Source organism: Hyperolius riggenbachi, chromosome 5 (genome assembly GCF_040937935.1).
Source record: "Hyperolius riggenbachi isolate aHypRig1 chromosome 5, aHypRig1.pri, whole genome shotgun sequence".
Lineage (NCBI taxonomy): Eukaryota > Metazoa > Chordata > Amphibia > Anura > Hyperoliidae > Hyperolius > Hyperolius riggenbachi.
Window position 1 is genome coordinate 5,687,915 of NC_090650.1, and position 13,490 is coordinate 5,701,404.

Genomic DNA, 13,490 nt, shown 5'->3' on the forward strand with positions numbered 1-13,490 from the left:
GATGGGTCACTTCGTCCCTGTGTAGACTACCGTGAACTCAACAAAATCACTGTGAAGAACCGCTACCCCCTGCCTCTCATGCCTGACTTGTTCCGCAGACTCCGTTCTGCCTGTATCTTCTCCAAGCTGGATCTGCGAGGGGCGTACAACCTGATCCGGATCCGGGAAGGGGATGAGTGGAAAACCGCCTTCCGATCCCGTTTTGGCCATTACGAATATCTGGTAATGCCTTTTGGCCTTTGCAACGCTCCCGCCACTTTCCAGCATTTTGTGAATGATATTTTCAGGGACTTCATTGACGACTTCTTAGTGGTGTATCTTGATGATATCCTTATCTTCTCAGCCTCGGAGGAGGAACATCATAGGCATGTGAAGAAGGTCCTCGCTCGTCTACGCACTCACAGACTGTATGCAAAACCGGAGAAATGCGAATTCGATAAAGAGAACATTCAGTTCCTAGGCCTGAAGATTTCTCCAGCTGGAGTGGAGATGGACTCTCAGAAGGTCTCTGCCATTCAGGAATGGCCAGTACCCACTGATCGGAAGGCCGTCCAGAGGTTTATTGGATTCGCTAACTTTTATAGGAGATTCATAAAGAACTTCTCGTTGATTGTGGCTCCCATCACCCAGTTAACCAGCACTTGTAGCCCATTCAAGTGGACTCCACAGGCTCAAAGGGCTTTCGAGAAACTCAAGACCAGCTTCACTTCTGCTCCCATCCTCAAGCACGCTGATCCTACCAAGGCATTCATCTTGGAGGTGGATGCCTCCGAGATAGCTATCGGGGCTATTCTTTCCCAGCGCTTCGGCCCAAGTTCCATCCTCCATCCAGTGGCATTCTTCTCCAGGAAGCTGAACACCGCGGAGAAAAATTATGATGTGGCAGATAGGGAGTTGTTGGCCATCAAAGCCGCACTGGAGGAGTGGCGTTATCTCCTGGAAGGGGCGGAGCTTCCCATACTCATACTCACGGACCATAAGAATCTCGAGTACCTTCGCTCAGCAAAGAGACTTAGACCACGACAAGCAAGGTGGTCCCTTTTCTTCTCCCGGTTTAATTTTCATTTAACCTACCGGCCAGGGTCCAAGAATGTCAAGCCTGACGCTTTATCCCGGATGTTCCATTCAAAGACCGGCCCTAGCCCAGTAACAGAGAATATTTTATCACCTCAGCACTTTCTTATTCTCCAGTCCAATCTCTTGAACTCCATCAAGCAGTCCAAGATACCTCAGGACCAGCTTCCAGATTTAATTGCTAAAGAGGGGCTGTATTATTTCCAGGACAAGCTGTTTGTACCTCCCGACTGTCATCTCTTGGTTCTCCAGTCTTGCCATGACAGTAAGCTTGCCGGTCACTTTGGTGGAGATAGGACTCTTGATCTGCTCCGAAGGAACTTTTGGTGGCCCGAGATATAAAAGGACTGCAGACAGTTTGTGGCTTCATGTGAGGTGTGTGCTCGATCCAAGACTCCTCGTACAAGTCCATGGGGTCTCCTGAACCCTTTACCAGTACTCGAGAAGCCCTGGGAGAACATTGCCATGGACTTTGTGGTCGAACTACCTTCTTCCCGGGGTTTTACCTCCATCCTAGTTGTAGTGGACCGTTTCTCCAAAATGGCCCACTTCCTGCCTTGCAAGGGTGTTCCCTCTGCTGCTGAGACTGCCGATATTTTTCTCAGAGAGATTGTTAGACTACATGGCTTACCCTTGGATGTGGTCTCTGACCGTGGAGTGCAATTCACGTCCAGATTCTGGCAAGAACTCTGCAAGTGTCTAGGAATACATTCCTCATTGTCTTCTGGTTATCACCCTCTGTCGAATGGACAGACGGAGAGGACCAATCAGACTCTTGAACAGTACTTAAGATGTTTCATCTCGGCTTCACAGGATGACTGGGTTCCTCTGTTAGCTACGGCTGAGTTCGCATATAATAACTCCATCCATTCCGCTACCAATCAGTCCCCTTTCTTCGTGAACTATGGTTTCCACCCTTCCTTCCTACCTGGCATTAACTTCATGGTCACAGTTTCTGGAGTTCAAGAGAGAATGGCCATCCTCAAGGACAATTTCAAAACGGTCCAGAAGACCCTAAGACTAACTTTGGAGAAAGGAAAGAAAGCTGCTGACAGATTAAGAAGAGAGGGTCCTGAATTGCTTCCTGGAGACCTAGTTTGGTTGTCCACTGCCAACTTGAGGTTGCACTGCCCCTCCAAGAAATTGGGCCCTAAGTTCATTGGCCCTTTCCCAGTATTGACCCGGATTAACCAAGTGGCCTTCAAACTTGCTCTTCCTACTTCACTCCGAATTCACCCAGTGTTTCATATTTCCTGTTTGAAGAAAGTCATACCCAGCAACTTTCCTGACCGTACAGTTGCTCCTCCTCCACCGATTCTGGTGGATGGAGCTGAGGAATTTGAAGTTGAGAGAATCTTGGACAGCAGAAGGGTCAGGAACTCTATCCAGTGCCTGGTCAAGTGGAGAGGGTTCGGTATGGAGGAGAATACTTGGGAACCTACCCAGAATGTTCATGCCCCAAGACTGGTCAGACAGTTCCACCAGAGGTTCCCTGAGAAGCCAGCTCCTAGGGGCACCCGGAGGTTGCCCTTAGGGGGGGCAACCTCCGCTCCAGGTCCCTACGACTGTCCCGTGGCCATTCCGGGGTGCGCACGCACAGGGGGTCCTATGGCCTGGTGTGTGGACTTCCTGGTCGGCGGCCGGCGGCGTTGCGCGTTGCGCGCATGCGCGCAAACTGTTGTGCGGGGTTTTGCGTGTTACGCGCGTCCACATGCGGCATTGCGCGTGCGCGCGCATGCGCAATACGTTGCGCACGCACTGCGCATGCGCAGGGCGTTAATTTCGGCGCCAAAGATCCTGTATAAAAGCAGCACTGGCCATTACTCCAGTGCTGCTGGTTCTGACAGCTTGGCGTAAGCCCCGTGGAAACTCTATTGCCTATCTCTCTGATTGACTTCTGGATTTGACCCTTGGCTTGTGACCCCGACTCCTGCTGTTTGCCGCCTGCCCCGACTCTTGGATTGTGACCTCGTTCTGCTTGTTATCTGCCTACCCCGACCTCTGGCCTGTGACCCGACTACGCTGCTATCTCCTGCCCTGGACCTCTGGCTACTGTCTGACTACATCTGTCTCATCTCACACATTAGCGTCGCTGTTCTCCTGACCACTTGCTGAGGTTATCCTAGTAGTGACCTGGCTGGGCACTAGGCAGCTAAATCCTGCACTCCCCTCCAGGGGGTGTGGGCGAAGACCCGTGGTCGCTTAGATCCACTACTGGGTAACGCCTCTTCCATCAGTGGGAAGGTCAACAGCGCCTGAAGATCAACGTTAACAATTTCAAAGGGTTACATCACAGGGCTGACTCTTTCTTCTGCAAGGAGAACCCGCATCTGAACTGCTGTTAATCTTATCTTGTGTACACATTCTTTACTTGATACATTTATGTAAACACTCTCTGGGTGTGCAGGACTTCAGCTGATGAGTCCTGGAGTGAAACACAGATCAGAAATCACTGGTGGCAGCATTCACAACAGAATGACAACAGTTATAAATAAAATGCACCAGCAGCTTTACAAATAAATTAACTGAACTTTGAGAAGTTATAATTTATGTGCACAAAAGCAAATATGATAATTGTATGGGTTATAAAAAGTAGGAAAACACATTTTTGTTGAAAATTTTGTCAGAGTTTTAAACCGCTTTCATTAAAAGAGTCCCTCAAGGGGAGAACTCAAGAAAGAGCGAAGGATTTATAGCAGCTGTTGGTAAATCCATCAATGCCCAGCGATTTATTGTTCTGTAGGGATTTAAAGGGTACCTGAAACCACACAGGGAAGAAAAAGTTACTCGCCTACGAAGAGGGAAGGCTCTGGAACCCTTACAGCAGCCTTTGTCAACCTCTTTAGAATCAAAGAACCCCAACAACATTTTTTAGGTTGTGGGGAACCTCTTCATAAATTCACACCACTTTTATGAGTTCTGCCTTTTCCTTTTATTATACACCTCTTTGTTAACAATAGTACCATTGTCATATTACATATGCAGCAATTCCTACCCCACATTACAAATGCAGCAATCACCCCCACATATGAAATACAGCAACCACTCCACATAAGAAAGGCAACAAATACGCCACAGTGCAGCAATTGCCCCACATAAGAACTGCAGAAATTGCCCTACATAAGAACTGCAGCGATCGCCCTACATAAAAACACCACATATGAACAATTACCCCACATTGATGCAATCACCCCACATATGACACACTCAGCATAGAGTTCCTCCATTGTAGGAACTACCTTGCTAATCCTACAATGGCATGGAGGAACTCTTAGGATCCTAGAATTGCATGAAAGGGCTCTGCAGGCCTACGTATAGGTATGCTCCTGGTAAGCTGGGCACAGGGTGAGTCGAATGACGCCTCTCCCTGCTGCCGCTCAAATCCCCGGTGGTATTAAATACTATTCCCCCAGCCTAGTCATAGAAACTCTGAGGGGGAAGTAATCTGGGGGTCTGTCGATCGCCGGAACTGAACTATAGCATTATAGCAGCACCCAGCTCCGACGCTCAGCGCATAGCGCCGGAAACACTGCTTCACTCTGCAGAGAGCTCTCCATCTGAGATAAGTTTTGCAGGTCATTAGTGAAAAAAAATTATTCTGGATATAAAAATAGAAAAAAAAAAAATTTGCTATGCAATCTCAGGAATTTTAAGAAATGTCTTAATTTCTCCTCTCATCTCTGTAACGATCCATGCTCTGTGTGTGATACGATGCAAAAATCACTGTAAGTAACTTATCTAGACTTCTTTACCCAGTGGTCACCTACTCTCTGTCCTCCACTGCCTCCCCGATGAAGCAGGCTGTATCCCGTGAAACGCATCACACTTTAAGGCTTTTTTAAGTGAAAAATAGAAAGTCTCTTCTGATATTGACTGTTTTGGGTAATCAATTGGGAGGTAAGTCTACCACTACCTCCTTTTATAACCAGTTTTTATACTGGAACCACTGTTACAGCTGGTGCGGACTGTCCACCAATGGTGGAGGGGTGTCACCCCTATCTTCACTAGGGATGCTCGCTGAATTCCGCGGAATTGTAAACTCCGTGATTCCGGCCGGAATTAGGACATTGCCGATTCCGGTAGTCGGAACGGAATTGCTAAACCTCTCAAACGGAATTCCGCGGAAATTTTCTTATTTCCGCGGAATTTTCCGGGAGAACCCAAAAAAAATCTCCATCCTCCTCCTCCTCCTCCATCCATTTTTATCATCCTGTAGGGAATTGCAGTTTTTCAAAACAGCTTACATACCATAGCCAGGATTTGAACCCAGATCTCAGTGTGTAGTAGGTATCTGTCTTACCCACTAGACCACCAACCACACTACATGCTAAAGCCAGCCTAGCATGTAGTGTGGTTGGTGGTCTAGGGGTTAAGACAGATACCTACTACACACTGAGATCTGGGTTCAAATCCTGACTAAGTTACGTAAGCATGCTTTTAAAAAAGTACAAATCCTTAATCATGCTACTTTTTCTATTGAATTGATCATAATGGTCATAGGTAGGTATCCAGGTATAGGTGCCCCCAGTATAGTATCTCATGTGTAGGTGCCCTCAATATAGGTTACCAAGCATAAGAGCCCCCAGTATAGGAGGTCAGTTGAAGGTCTACTTCCCCCCCATAGGTAGCCAGGCGTAGGTGCCTCCAGTATAGGAAATCAGGTGTAGGTGCCCTCAGTATAGGCAACCAGCTATAGGCGCCCCCTTGGAAGCCGGTGCCCAGAGCCGAAGCCGGATTAAGGCTAAATGGGGCCCTAAGCAAAGTAACTGACTATGGTCGTTTGAAACAGCAGCTTAAAAATCGTTCCGCCGACAATCGGGTAAAGAATTTTACCAAACGATCATTAAGTACCACGACGAACGAACGATATCGGCAAGATGAGAAAATCCAGCAGAATGAATCATATTGAATGACTATCGTTACAAAACTATAGTGTGTACAGTTATTTGCGAGCACGATCGTTACAAGGGCCAATGCACCTGCGTTGGATTTTGGCCAGATTCCGTACTTCCTGTGTAGCGCGGCCCGTAAAGATTGTTACATTATGAATTTCAAATAAACTTTCTTTTCAAGTTCACTATCATATATTTTTATCAATTGTAACCTCATGTTTGTGTTTTTTTTTTAATTTTATATAAATATGTACGCAACATTTCCCTCTGATCATTCTTTTCTGCGAGAACGATCGTTAAAATGTGTATGATGATTGCTGCATCCCATCGTTGCATTCCAGTCGTTCCAATATTGTTCGTCTGGTAACTATCGTTCCTTGTAAACGATCGTTATCGCAAGTGTGTACGTAGCATTAGGAAATCCTCGTTGGAAATGCTGGCCTATTAACCAGTTTCCACCACTGTAGTATATCTACGTCCTCTATGGCCTGGTGCACACCGAGCGGTTTTTGTAGTGTTTTCCACCTATGAAAACGCTTTGCTAATGTATTTCAATGGGCTGGTGCACACCGGCGGTTTGAGGTTTTTAGCAAACCGCAAATGTGGGTCTTGCAGCACTTTTGCGGTTGGCAGAAGCGTTTCTGCCTCAATGTAAAGTATAGGAAAAGCTCAAACCGCTCTAAAAAACTCTACATCAGAGCTGTTTTCCAAGCGTTTTTGTTACAGAAGCTGTTCAGTAACCGCTTCACTGTAACAATATATGAAATCTGCTACACAAAAACGCTCCAAAAACGCTAGGCATGTTTAGAAAATGTCTCTATACATGCCTAGAATCGCTCTGAAATCTGCTCCAAAAACCTCTAGTGTTTTGAGGATCTGCTAGTGCACTGGACCTATGACTTCATATAAACCACGAGGACGTTGATATAAGTCGTGTAGCAGAAACACAGCTGTGCAGGATTGGGCTTGCTCCTCTGCAAAACCTCCAGCACTATCTGCTGCAGCACTAATTGGTGAAGGGGAATATATATTCCCTGAGCCAATAAGATTGATTTTTACCATTAAAAATACTTTTATTTTCTCAGTTCATAGTGAAACATGCACACTAGCATTATTTCAGAATCAAATGTCCTTACCATAAATTGTGACAGGAACATAATTCAAGTTTTGTGATAAGCGGTAGAAATAGCTAAACAAAATGTGTGTTTTTTTATTTACAGTAGTGCTTTTTATTTTTAAACTGGAATTGGTAAAACTGAGAAATAATGATTTTTTTTTCAATTTTTTACCTTTATTTCCCCATTAACCACTTCGCCATATCTGGACGCATATATCCGTCCAGATAGGCAGTGGTGCTGCAGCCGTGTGGTGCGTGCGATCGGGCGAACGCCCGCGCGCGCTCCCGCTGCCCCCCCGATCAGTGAATGGGAATATAATTCCCATTCACCGATCTAAGTCCCCGGCAGAAATACCGACGCTTTCTCATCAGAGAGCGTGGTATTTCTGCCCCCAGGAAACTTCTTCTCTTCATTTTAGTTCCTAGATGCGACATCGTTCACATCCAGGAATTTTTTGAATGTGGCCATCTTGTGGCCAAATAGTAAACTGCACCCACATACCTGTATTGAATAAAAAATACATTATATTACATCTAAAATTGGCTATTTACCTCCCAAACTAAAATTACCCAAATACATTTTTGTATTAAAAAAAAAATAAAAAAAATTACAATTAAAAAAAAAAAAACTACATAAATAGTTACCTAAGGGTCTGAACTTTTTAAATATACATGTCAAGAGAGTATCTTATTAAATTTTTTAAAATTATAAGCTTGTAAATAGTGATGGACGCAAATTGAAAAAATGCACCTTTATTTCTAAATAAAATTTCGGCGCCATAAATTGTGATAGGGACGTAATTTAAATGGTGTAATAAGCGGGACAAATGGGCACATAAAATGCATGGGTTTTAATTACTGTAGCATGTATTAATTTTAAACTATAATGGCCAAAAACTGAGAAATGATTTTTTTTCCATTTCTATCATAATCTTCCTGTTAAAATGTATTTACAGTAAAGTGGCTCTTAGCAAAATGTACTACCTAAAGAAAGCCTAATTAGTGGCGGAAAAAACGAGATATAGATCAATTAATTTTGATAAGTAGCGATAAAGTTATTAGCGAATGAATGGGAGGTGAACATTGCTCGGATGCATAAGATTTTCGAAGCTGTAGGCTGAAGTGGTTAAAATACATAGAAAACAAAATTGCTCAAGTGAAAAAATGTCATAGGATGAAAGCCTAGTTAGTCTTGAAAAAAAAACAATATATATTTCATTTAGGTGTCATAAGTAGGGATAAAGTTATTGCTGATTAAATAGGGACATAGCTAAAATGTCAGAACTGCTCTGGTCCATTGGGGGGAACAAGGTCTGGATGCGAAGTGGTTAAGATGTGTATTAACGGTACAGTTTTTAGTGAATGATCGTATTTATTGATCATATTTGTCAAATCATATTGTATGAAAACAAAGAAGCTGATAAACCTCTGCAAACCTGAATAGTCGCATTATCGATTGTTTACTAATGAGGTCCATTAACAATCCCAATTCCCAAACGATTGACCGTCTGATCGTTGTGATTGATCGGAAATGATATGTGGGGACCACTGATGGAGGGGAAAATGATAAGCAATCTGATCACACTAAAAGAATCGTCACGAAAATTGTGATCTACAGAACAATCGATAGAACGATTGTTCCTCAATTGGCACCATAACAGCGCCTGATCTTATCGATGGATTGGGAGATTGGACTGTTAATGAGCACCTTTAAAAAAATGTGTGATCGAAGTGGTGGATTTTTTTATAGATCTGATCGCAACTATTTTTGATACGATCACAAGTTGGATTGTTTTATGCTGGGGATGGATTAAACAGGATCTTTTCTTTTGATCTGAATGATTTTATCGTAAATATAATCTTTCACTAAAAATCCGTCCCAATGTTTTCAGTGGTATAAATTGTGTTTGGGGCAATGTGGCGGAGCGGATGATAAACAATCTCTCTGGATGATTTGTGATAAGTGGTGTTATTTAGCACGCCCTCCTGTGAATGGAGGCATTGCTGGATCTGTGCCCGACATGCAGAGAGCTGGCAGAGATGGGGGTCCCCTCCCGAGCAGTGGCGAGGAGGAGGGGGGGAGAGGAGGGGGCTGGCTCAGGCAGTGATGCTGATGAGAGGAAGCTAGGATGAGACAGCGGATTCTGAGGCAGCAGCAGCATCATGCAGTAAAGACTGACTCCCAGCATCTCTCCTGATTCCTCCAGACCTGCAGAATCAGCCCTCCTACCCCGGCCAGCCTACCCCAGCCAGCTGCACACAGCACAGAAGGAAGGTAACTATCAGCACCCCGCACTGCATCACTCATACAGTCCTGCTACCTCCAGGATCAGCCCTCCTACCCCACCAAACCTACCCCAGCCAGCCTACCCCAGCCAGCCTACCCCAGCCAGTCTACCCCAGCCAGCCTACCCCCAGCAGCTGCACACAGCACAGGAGGAAGGTAACTATCAGCAACCCACACTGCATCACTCACACAGCCCTCCTACCTCAGCCAGCCTACCCCAGCCAGCCTACCCCAGCAAGTCTACCCCAGCCAGCCTGCCCCAGCCAGCCTACCCCAGCAAGTCTACCCCAGCCAGCCTACCCCAGCAAGTCTACCCCAGCCAGCCTACCCCAGCAAGTCTACCCCAGCCAGCCTACCCCAGCAAGTCTACCCCAGCCAGCCTGCCCCAGCCAGCCTACCCCAGCAAGTCTACCCCAGCCAGCCTACCCCAGCAAGTCTACCCCAGCCAGCCTACCCCAGCCAGCCTACCCCAGCAAGTCTACCCCAGCCAGCCTACCCCAGCAAGTCTACCCCAGCCAGCCTACCCCCAGCCAGCCTACCCCAGCAAGTCTACCCCAGCCAGCCTACCCCAGCCAGCCTAACCCAGCAAGTCTACCCCAGCCAGCCTACCCCAGCAAGTCTACCCCAGCCAGCCTACCCCAGCCAGCCTACCCCCAGCCAGCCTACCCCAGCAAGTCTACCCCAGCCAGCCTACCCCCAGCCAGCCTAACCCAGCAAGTCTACCCCAGCCAGCCTACCCCAGCAAGTCTACCCCAGTCAGCCTATCCCAGCCAGCCTACCCCAGCAAGTCTACCCCAGCCAGCCTACCCCAGCCAGCCTAACCCAGCAAGTCTACCCCAGCCAGCCTACCCCCAGCCAGCCTACCCCAGCAAGTCTACCCCAGCCAGCCTACCCCAGCCAGCCTACCCCAGCAAGTCTACCCCCAGCCAGCCTACCCCAGCCAGCCTAACCCAGCCAGTCTACCCCAGCCAGCGTACCCCCAGCCAGCCTAACCCAGCAAGTCTACCCCAGCCAGCCTACCCCAGCAAGTCTACCCCAGCCAGCCTACCCCCAGCCAGCCTAACCCAGCAAGTCTACCCCAGCCCTCCGAGCCCCAACCAGCCTATCCCAGCCAGCCTAACCCCAGCAAGTCTACCCCAGCCAGCCTAACCCCAGCCAGCCTAACCCCAGCCAGCCTAACCCCAGCCGCTGCACACAGCACAGGAGGAAGGTAACTATCAGCAACCTACACTGCATCCTGCTACCTCCAAAATCAGCCCTCCTACCCCTGCCAGCCTAACCCTGCCAGCCTACCCCCAGCAAGTCTACCCCCAGGACTTGCTGTACTGTATAATGACTCGCTGTACTGTATAATGACTCGCTGTACTGTATAATGACTCGCTGTACTGTATATGACTCGCTGTACTGTATATGACTCGCTGTTCTGTATATGACTCCTTGTACTGTATATGACTCGCCATACTGTATATGACTTGCAGCACTGTATAGGACTCGCTGTACTGTATAATGACTCGCCGTACTGTATAATAACTCGCTGTACTGTATATGACTCGCTGTACTGTATAATGACTCCCTGTACTGTATAATGACTCGCCGTACTGTATAATGACTCGCCGTACTGTATATGACTCGCCGTACTGTATAATGACTCGCCGTACTGTATAATGACTCGCTGTACTGTATATGACTTGCTGTACTGTATAATGACTCGCCGTACTGTATAATGACTCGCCGTACTGTATATGACTCGCTGTACTGTATAATGACTCGCTGTACTGTATATGACTCGCTGTACTGTATATGACTCCTTGTACTGTATATGACTCCCTGTACTGTATGTGACTCGCTGTACTGTATATGACTCCCTGTACTGTATAATGACTCGCCGTACTGTATAATGACTCGCCGTACTGTATATGACTCGCTGTACTGTATAAGACTTGCTGTACTGTATAATGACTCGCTGTACTGTATAATGACTCGCTGTACTGTATATGACTCGCCGTACTGTATAATGACTCGCTGTACTGTATATGACTCGCTGTACTGTATATGACTCCTTGTACTGTATATGACTCCCTGTTATGTATATGACTCCCTGTACTGTATAATGACTCGCCGTACTGTATATGACTCGCCGTACTGTATAATGACTCGCCGTACTGTATAATGACTCGCTGTACTGTATATGACTTGCTGTACTGTATAATGACTCGCCGTACTGTATATGACTCGCTGTACTGTATAATGACTCGCTGTACTGTATATGACTCGCTGTACTGTATATGACTCCTTGTACTGTATATGACTCCCTGTTATGTATATGACTCCCTGTACTGTATAATGACTCGCCGTACTGTATATGACTCGCCGTACTGTATAATGACTCGCCGTACTGTATAATGACTCGCTGTACTGTATATGACTTGCTGTACTGTATAATGACTCGCCGTACTGTATATGACTCGCTGTACTGTATAATGACTCGCTGTACTGTATATGACTCGCTGTACTGTATATGACTCGCTGTACTGTATATGACTCCTTGTACTGTATATGACTCCCTGTACTGTATGTGACTCGCTGTACTGTATATGACTCCCTGTACTGTATAATGACTCGCCGTACTGTATATGACTCGCTGTACTGTATAAGACTCGCTGTACTGTATAAGACTCGCTGTACTGTATAATGACTCGCTGTACTGTATAATGACTCGCCGTACTGTATATGACTCGCCGTACTGTATAATGACTCGCTGTACTGTATATGACTCGCTGTACTGTATATGACTCCTTGTACTGTATATGACTCCCTGTTATGTATATGACTCCCTGTACTGTATAATGACTCGCCGTACTGTAAAATGACTCGCCGTACTGTATAATGACTCGCTGTACTGTATATGACTCGCTGTACTGTATAAGACTCGCTGTACTGTATAGGACTCGCTGTACTGTATAGGACTCGCTGTACTGTATATTGACTCGCTGTACTGTATATTGACTCGCTGTACTGTATAATGACTCGCTGTACTGTATAATGACTCGCTGTACTGTATATGACTCGCTGTACTGTATAAGACTCGCTGTACTGTATAGGACTCGCTGTACTGTATATGACTCGCTGTACTGTATATTGACTCGCTGTACTGTATAATGACTCGCTGTACTGTATATGACTCGCTGTACTGTATAATGACTCGCTGTACTGTATAATGACTCGCTGTACTGTATATGACTTGCAGTACTGTATAGGACTCGCTGTACTGTATATGACTCGCTGTACTGTATGTGACTCCCTGTACTGTATATGACTCGCTGTACTGTATAATGACTCGCTGTACTGTATATGACTCGACACTTGTGGACTGTACTGTATAATGACTCGCTGTACTGTATATGACTCGACACTTGTGGACTGTACTGTATAATGACTCGCTGTACTGTATATGACTCGCTGTACTGTATATGACTCGCTGTACTGTATATGACTCCTTGTACTGTATAATGACTCGCTGTACTGTATAGGACTCGCTGTACTGTATATGACTCGCTGTACTGTATATGACTCGCTGTACTGTATAATGACTCGCTGTACTGTATATGACTCGCTGTACTGTATAATGACTCGCTGTACTGTATATGACTCGCTGTACTGTATATGACTCGCTGTACTGTATAGGACTCCTTGTACTGTATAATGACTCGCTGTACTGTATAATGACTCGCTGTACTGTATAGGACTCGCTGTACTGTATAATGACTCCCTGTACTGTATATGACTCGCTGTACTGTATAATGACTCCCTGTACTGTATAATGACTCGCCGTACTGTATAATGACTCGCCGTACTGTATATGACTCGCCGTACTGTATAATGACTCGCTGTACTGTATATGACTCGCTGTACTGTATAATAACTCGCTGTACTGTATATGACTCGCTGTACTGTATAATGACTCCCTGTACTGTATAATGACTCGCCGTACTGTATAATGACTCGCCGTACTGTATATGACTCGCCGTACTGTATAATGACTCGCTGTACTGTATATGACTCGCTGTACTGTATAATAACTCGCTGTACTGTATAGGACTCGCTGTACTGTATAATGACT

The 13,490-nt window shown here is 46.0% G+C and overlaps 1 protein-coding gene across 7 annotated transcripts in view; it reads left to right on the top strand.

Moving 5' to 3' along the window:
* Positions 1-13,490, top strand: part of DYNC1I1 (dynein cytoplasmic 1 intermediate chain 1) — a 540,798-nt gene that overhangs the window by 149,033 nt on the left and 378,275 nt on the right. Inside the window, exon 1 of one of the 7 annotated variants that reach the window (XM_068235059.1) lies at positions 9,236-9,358. The exons of the other annotated variants lie outside the window; for them this stretch is intronic. The gene's annotated coding sequence lies outside the window, so the exon portion shown is untranslated. Of the gene's footprint in view, positions 1-9,235; positions 9,359-13,490 lie in introns of those variants that run through there. 7 annotated transcript variants of the gene reach the window in all.